Source organism: Vicia villosa, linkage group LG3 (genome assembly GCF_029867415.1).
Source record: "Vicia villosa cultivar HV-30 ecotype Madison, WI linkage group LG3, Vvil1.0, whole genome shotgun sequence".
NCBI classification, from domain to species: Eukaryota; Viridiplantae; Streptophyta; class Magnoliopsida; order Fabales; family Fabaceae; genus Vicia; species Vicia villosa.
This window is the reverse complement of record NC_081182.1, coordinates 204323872-204331977: the sequence shown is the minus strand read 5'-3', so window position 1 is coordinate 204331977 and position 8106 is coordinate 204323872. Positions and strand designations below refer to the sequence as shown.

At 36.8% G+C, this 8106-nt stretch overlaps 1 pseudogene; it reads left to right on the top strand.

The window, feature by feature from the left end:
* Positions 1-1525: 1525 nt before the first annotated feature.
* Positions 1526-7848, top strand: LOC131659758 (GDSL esterase/lipase At2g03980-like; annotated as a pseudogene).
* The last annotated feature ends 258 nt before the right edge of the window (positions 7849-8106 follow it).

The window sequence follows — 8106 nt, the reverse complement described above, 5'->3', positions numbered from 1 at the left end:
GTTTATCCGGCACCCAACGTGTCAACTTTTTCCCCATTCCAAAACTCTGGTTCTGGTGTGAATAACGGGTGACAAAATGTTCAAGGCAAAAATGTCATACCCACATTAACGACGAATAATCAAGTAGCGTTCCGACAACAAATGGACGCTAGTAATCAAGAAATGGTAGGTTTGCTGGCCAGAGAAATGAGGGCTATCTTTTCTCCTTTAATACAAAACATTGACAGAACCAACCAGGATAACTCTGAAACATGTCGACAATTATCAGCACAGATGGGTCGAATAGCAAACTTTTTAGGCGCTCCTGAGACTTCGGCGCATCGAAGGACAAACCAAATAGTTACCCCGGAGGATGAACCAACCATCCCCCGAAACGGAAACCTTAAGGGCAGAACAACATATAGTTCGACAGGAAACCCCTGAAGAACAACCCGGGAGGGTAGTGCTGGTTGATAGAAACCAAAATGCTGACGAGGTGATTCATAGGGTTAGGCAAAATAATCAGATGGAGACTAATCTAACTGCTATGATAGAGAGGATTATGGCCTAAAATGGTCTGAACACCGGACTTCGAAGGCCAATCTTGGTTTGAACTCAACATTGATTTTAAATCGTATGGTTGTTATTAAAAGTTCTCAGTTATCATAATAACTAAAGTTCTCATTTGATACGTTCCCATATATACGTATCAAATGAGAACTTTGGTTATCGTGAGATCTGAGAACTTTTAATAACAACCATACAATTTAAAATAAATGTTGGGATCTGCATTTATATGATATGCATTTAAACCAAAATATATCTATTAATTACTGTTTCTTAAAATTTAAGTGAAATATGAGGTATTGATTTTAAAACGTAATTTAAAAAAAAGTAATTATCATATCCTATACTCCCACTGATATTTCAGTTTTGTTATATTTACTAATATAAGAAAAAATAAATGACAAATATCCTAATAAATTAATAATAACAAATTTGTTTGGATACTAAAGCACAAGTAGGAAGATGTATACACCTAAGAGAAATATTAAGAACACTCTCTTTTCAACACTCTCTCAAACACTCACCCTGTTATTGGTTGAAATATGTGTGGGTCCTATTTTCAAAGTGAGGGACCCACACATGTTTCTATCAATAAAAAAGTGAGTGTTTAAGAAAGTGTTAAAAAGAGAGTGTTGCTAGCACTCCTCATACACCTAATTGTCAAATCCTAGATATCATTTTCCAAAAACTAAAATTATTTTCAAATTTTATATTTCATAAAAAAAAAAAACCATATTAATTTGTTTCATTGTCCATATATCCTTCCTAATTGATTCATTGTTATTTGTTTTCAATAACATTATACACCTTTTATAACAAAGTTGTTTAAATTATTTGATAACAAAACATAACAAAAACATTGTTTAACAAAGTTGTCTAAGATATTTGACCACAAAACATAAAACAAACATTCTTAATAATCATATATAAGACCAAACATCATTCACCATTTTCATATATTTCTATTAAAAAAGAAATCATGTTTACATGTAAACTTTTTTGGGTTATGTCCCTTATTAGTCTCCAATTTTTGTTGGCAAATTGTTATTCTACAAAGAGCCTTGTCCCTGCTTTGTATGTTTTTGGTGATTCAAGTGTAGATGCTGGAAATAACAACAATTTGAATACTATTTCTAAAGCGAATAGACTCCCTTATGGCATTGATGTTAATAACTGCTCTACTGGAAGGTTTAGCAATGGCAAAACCTTTGCAGATCTTATTGGTATCTCATAATATTATTAAGATACTTCTTGAAATTTACTTTTTAATCATGATAGTTTCTTGGATTGCAAGAAATTTTTTTCTAAGATGATTTTTCGCAGATATTAAATTAGGTTTACCAATTCCACCTCCATACACCGGTGTCTCGGAGATTGAGAGATATCAAATAGCATCGGGTATCAACTATGCATCAGGATCATGTGGAATCTTGAATTCATCAAAAAATATAAGAAAGAAAAAACTTAATATGTATCTTATTTTTATCGGTAGATAAAGTGGTAATAACCGCTATACAGAATACACACAACTCTAAGATGCAGAGTTTGAGTCTTTTATTGATATTCAACTTAACAATATCAATTTTTGTCAGTTAACTAAGGACTTGTGGACATTTGTAATTTTTTATTCATTTAAAAATTGTTGGTTACTCACCATATATTTCTTTGTTTGTGTTTAAGGGAGGATGCTTGTCCTTGGAGAAACAAGTTGAATATTTCACCTCAACAGTGATAACCTACTTATCAAAATCTATATGCCAATGATTACATTCTCAATCATTTTAAACAAGCAATGGGACCAAACCATATGGTTAATCCTGAAGAATTTGCAGATTACCTTCTTGAGCAACTTGGGTCAAATATTAAAGTAAGTTTCTAATATGTTTCATGTAAATTCGTGTTGGAATTAGACTATCATACCTTTGAGTAATTCCTTATCGTTAAAGATGACAATGAAGAAAATTAGAACAAAACTAGAATTAGGGTTTGCGGAAATTAAAAGAAAAGAAGAAAGTATTTTCTGCAGAGTTTGTCTCTGCCCACAAACTATGGAAATTCTGTTATTCACTTGCAACTGCAACTTCTGTGAGTACAAGATAATGACTTGATTACAAATAATGAGGGTTACTCCCTATTTATAGATTTAAGTTAGCCTTCTCCCTAAGCCAAAGCCCAAAACTATAAAAGCCCAAAATACCTATTTTGGAACTAAATCAAATCTAATCTATTTTAAATCTAAATCAAATCTATCTAAATTTAAAACAAACTTTTGTGTAACAAACTGTTACACACTTCGACACACCTTGTGTTCGAGTAACAGCTTCGACACAAGGAATTACAAATTAACACACCACCTAATTCATTGTGTCTAAGCTATCTACATTCATCATAGCTCTTAGTCTTCTGCATATTTCAACCAGCACTCCCTTTGTCATGATATCTGCAATCTGATTCTCAGTTCTGCAGTGTTCCAAATTCATCTTCCCTTTAGCTACCTGCTCTCGAAGATAGTGGAACCTCATTTCAATGTGCTTGCTTCGACCATGTGCTATCGGGTTCTTCGCCAGATTGATAGCTGACATGCTGTCGATCTTCATGGTAATTGCTCCTTGATCTTTACCTGTTATTTCTTCGACCAAGTTCACCATCCACATTGCTTGACATGCACAAAGAGAAGCAGCTATGTACTCTGATTCGCATGATGATAGTGCCACTACTGGTTCCTTTCTCGAACTCCAAGCAACTGGTGCACCACCTAGCATAAACACATATCCAGCTGTGGATTTTCGATCCTCAGCATCACTACACCAACTCGAGTCGGTGTAACCCACTAATTTGCATTCTTTTCCCTCATCAGCGGCAGGAAATAGAATGCCATAGTCGAGAGTTCCTTTCAGATACCTCAGTATCCTCTTCGCCGCTGCAAGGTGTGATACCTTTGGCTTCTGCATGAATCTACTTATCATACCTACACTGTATGCTAAGTCAGGCCTTGTGTGACAAAGGTATCTCAATGACCCAATAAGTCTTCTGTATTGGGTTGAGTCGACATCCTCTTCATCTGGGTTCTTCGACAGTTGCAATCTTGTTTCAGCAGGTGTCGAAGTCGAATTGCATTCTTCCATCTCAAATCTCTGGAGAATTTCACTTGTATATCTTCTTTGATGCATCATCAAGCCTATACTACCCTTGTAGATATCGATACCAAGGAAGTATGAAATTTCTCCCAAATCTGACATTTCAAATTCCTTGTTAAGATCACCTTTGAAGCCTTCGATCTCTTTCTTGCAGTTACCTGTTATTAACAAGTCATCGACATAGAGACATAGTATAAGCAATTCACTCTTGCTTCTTCTTACATATACCCCATGTTCAGTTGTGCACTTCACAAAGGATTTCTCCCTTAGGAAACTGTCGATCTTCTTATTCCAAGCTCTTGGAGCTTGCTTCAGTCCATACAGGGCTTTATGCAGTCTGTACATTTTTCTCTCTTCGCCGTGTTTCACAAACCCAACTGGTTGTGTAACATAGACTTCTTCGTCCAAGGGTCCATTCAGGAATGCATATTTAACGTCCATCTGACACATGTGCCAATTGTTCATGTTCGCCAGACCAACAACCAACCTGGTAGTTTCGATCCTGGCAACAGGTGCAAAGACCTCATCGAAGTCAATTCCTTCCTTCTGAAGAAATCCTTTCGCCACAAGCCTTGCCTTGTGTCGAGTCACTTCACCTTTGGGATTACACTTCACCTTGTATACCCACTTCACATCAATTGCCTTCTTGCCATGAGGCAATTCGACAAGTGACCAAGTATTGTTGTCTTCGATGGACTTCAATTCTTCATTCATAGCTTTCACCCACTTCGAATCCTTCAATGCCTCAGTTGCATTAACAGGTTCGACATCTGCATAGAAAGCATAATGTACCAGCTCACCTTCATCATTGACTACATCATCTGATGTAATCACACATTCTTGCAACCTTGCAGGCATGTGTCTTGTTCTCTGAGGTCTGCCTGGGCCTGCATCACCTCTGACTTCTTCTTGTCCAACTTCTTCTCAATCGACTTCAGTAGCTGGTTCGTCATAAAGAATTCTCACTGAATCCTTCTTGACATTTTCAGTCCAACCCCATTCTTTAAGCTCATCTATGATCACGTCCCTGCTGATCACTACTTGCTTGTTCACTGGGTCGAACAACTTGTATCCTCCAGTCGAATGATATCCTATAAGAATCATTTGACTCGACTTGTCATCAAGTTTTCTTCTTAACTGATCTGGCACATGTCTATGTGCTATAGATCCAAATACCTTCAGATGACTCAAGCTAGGCTTCACACCAGACCAACACTCTTCTGGAGTAATTCCTTCTAGCTTCTTCGTCGGACATCTGGTTAGAATGTATGTTGCAGTCGACACTGCTTCTCCCCAAAATTCTTCAGGTAAATGCTTGCCTTTCAACATACTTCTCACCATATTCATGATGGTTCGATTCTTCCTTTCTGCAGTTCCATTCTGCTGTGGAGTGTAGGGTGGCACCACCTCATGCACAATCCCTTCTTTCTCACATAACATGTCGAAGTCTTTCGACACATATTCTCCACCACCGTCAGTTCTCAAAACCTTGAGCTTTCGACCACTTTGTCTTTCGACCATAGATTTGAACTTGACAAATACCTCGATCACTTCACTTTTTTTCTTGATCAGGTAACTCCATAGTTTTCGACTGAAATCATCTATGAATGTAACAAAGTATTTGTTACCTCCATTCGAATCCACCTGGATTGGTCCACATACATCAGAGTATATGACATCAAGGATTGCCTTCGACTTGCTTCCTGCATCCTTGCTGAAGCTATTCTTGTGTTGCTTTGCCTGCACACATTCTTCACACACTTCTCTTGGAATGTCGATTTCTGGTAACCCTGAAACCATATTTCTTCTTTTCAACTCTCTGATGTCATTGAAGTTGAGATGGCCTAGTCGATAGTGCCATATCCATTCATCTCTGCTAGCTGCAGTTGCAAGACACTCGTGCTCCATCACATTGAGTTCGATCTTGAAGGTTCTATTCTGTGACATAGGAGCCTTCAAGATTAACCTTCCACTTGCATCGACAACTCTCATCATCTTGTCTTCGATCGAAACTTTGTAATTATTTTCGACCAACTGCCCAATGCTGAGTAAGTTGCTCTTCATGCCTGGTATGTACAACACATTGGAAATTACTGACCTCTTTCCATCTTTCCTCGTAATCATTACATCACCAATACCTTCAGTTGCTAGAGTATTGTCATTTGCAAATTTCACCTTATTCTTTATTGAGGGTTTTATGTTGACAAACCAATCTTTTCTTCCAGACATATGTGATTAGCATCCTGAATCCAAGTACCATTGGTCCTTGAATTTATCTTCATCTTTTGTTGTGACCATCAACAACATCTCTTCTTCTTCTTGTTTTGCAAGCTTTGCATCACTTTCTTGAATTTTATTCTTTTCTGGACAAACTGTCGAATAGTGACCGTACTTCTGACAGTTGAAACATTGAATGTGACTCTTGTCAGGCTTTCGACCACCACCTCTTCCTCTACCTGCAGCACCACCTCTTTGGTTGCCTTGGTAAGAGGGCTTTCTTTGATTCGACCAATTTGCTTCTTGCTGATTTCGACCAGTCGAATTGTGGTAGCCACCTCTACCTTTATTTCCAGTCCAGCTTCCTTTGCCTTTCTTTTCGTTTGTTGACTGAGCCTGCAGAGCCACATCGCTCTTCGACTTGCCCGCAGCTCTTTCAGCCATTCTTTGTTCATGAGATTCAAGCGTCCCTTGAAGCTCTTCTTTTGTCAATTTCGACAAGTCCTTCGACTCTTCTATGGCTACCACGATGTGGTCGAACTTAGGGGCTAAAGACCTCAATATCTTCGAAACAACAGCTTTTGTTGTTAACACTTCTCCACATATCTTGATTTGATTCACTAGTTTCGTAACCCTAGTGAAGAAGTCAGTTATGCTTTCGCTATCTTCCATCTGAAGCAATTCATATGTTCTCTTGTGAGTTTGTAACCTCACCTCTTTCACTTTTTCTGCACCTCCAAAAGATTTTTCAAGAATCTCCCAAGCTTCTTTTGAAGATTCTATATCACTAACCTTTTCAAAATTATCTGGACTCAGACATTGATGGATTATAAAGAGGGCTTTATAATCTTTCTTCTTCAATTCTTTATAAGCAGCCTTTTCTTCCTCCTTCGCACCTTCTGCAAGCGGTTCTACCCCTTCTTTTACAAGATCCCAAAGATCTTGACAACAGAATACAACCTTCATCTGCTTGCACCAATTCTCATAGTTATCTCCTTTCAGAATTGGTAGTGTTGCTGGAAAATGCCCATTCGGATGACTCATTGCCATCGCCATTCTTCTTGCCTTGAATCGATTAACCGGAGCTCTAGATACCAGATGTTGGAATTAGACTATCATACCTTTGAGTAATTCCTTATCGTTAAAGATGACAATGAAGAAAATTAGAACAAAACTAGAATTAGGGTTTGCGGAAATTAAAAGAGAAGAAGAAAGTATTTTCTGCAGAGTTTCTCTCCGCCCACAAACTGTGGAAATTCTGTTATTCACTTGCAACTGCAACTTCTGTGAATACAAGATAATGACTTGATTACAAACAATGAGGGTTACTCCCTATTTATAGATTTAGGTTAGCCTTCTCCCTAAGCCAAAGCCCAAAACTATAAAAGCCCAAAATACCTATTTTGGAACTAAATCAAATCTAATCTATTTTAAATCTAAATCAAATCTATCTAAATTTAAAACAAACTTATGTGTAACAAACTGTTACACACTTCGACACACCTTGTGTTCGAGTAACAGCTTCGACACAAGGAATTACAAATTAACATTTCGGACCAATATTCTGAAGCATTAAAATGTTTTGCATTTTTCAGTTGTTTGATCTAAAAAAACTAATTTTTTTTTAAAAAATGGATATATATTTTTATGATTTAGGTGGAAGAAAATTTGTGATAATTGGCATTGGTCCAATTGGTTGTATCCCAGGTTTTATCATAAAAACACCACATTCTCAAAATTGCAATGAAGTTATTAATCAAGTAGTTATGCTCTTCACAAACAAACTCCCAAGAAAACTTCAAGAGTTGAAATTTAAATTCAAACTTACATTTTTTATGATTTTGCCCATAATACTGAAGCTGCAAATGAAATATTGGCAAATAGGTGTTTTAGTGGAAGACATATATGTTTTCCTATGAATATTGAGAAATTAGTTCATGCATTTTAATGTATCTACATTGTATGAGTTATTGATTGTATTTATATTGTAATAGAATATAACAATCTGTGTAGATTTTTGAGCAATATGAAAACTCTTTAAGGATTGTTTTGCAAAAATTGTAACACTTGGAAATGGCAATCAAATGAAGAGGTTCTTGTTAACAAGAAACAAAAGGAAATTTCTGCTAAGATTCTTTGTTATTTTTCATTGAAATCCCGATTACAGAGATTATTTTTGTCGTCAAATACGGCCGAGGATATGAGA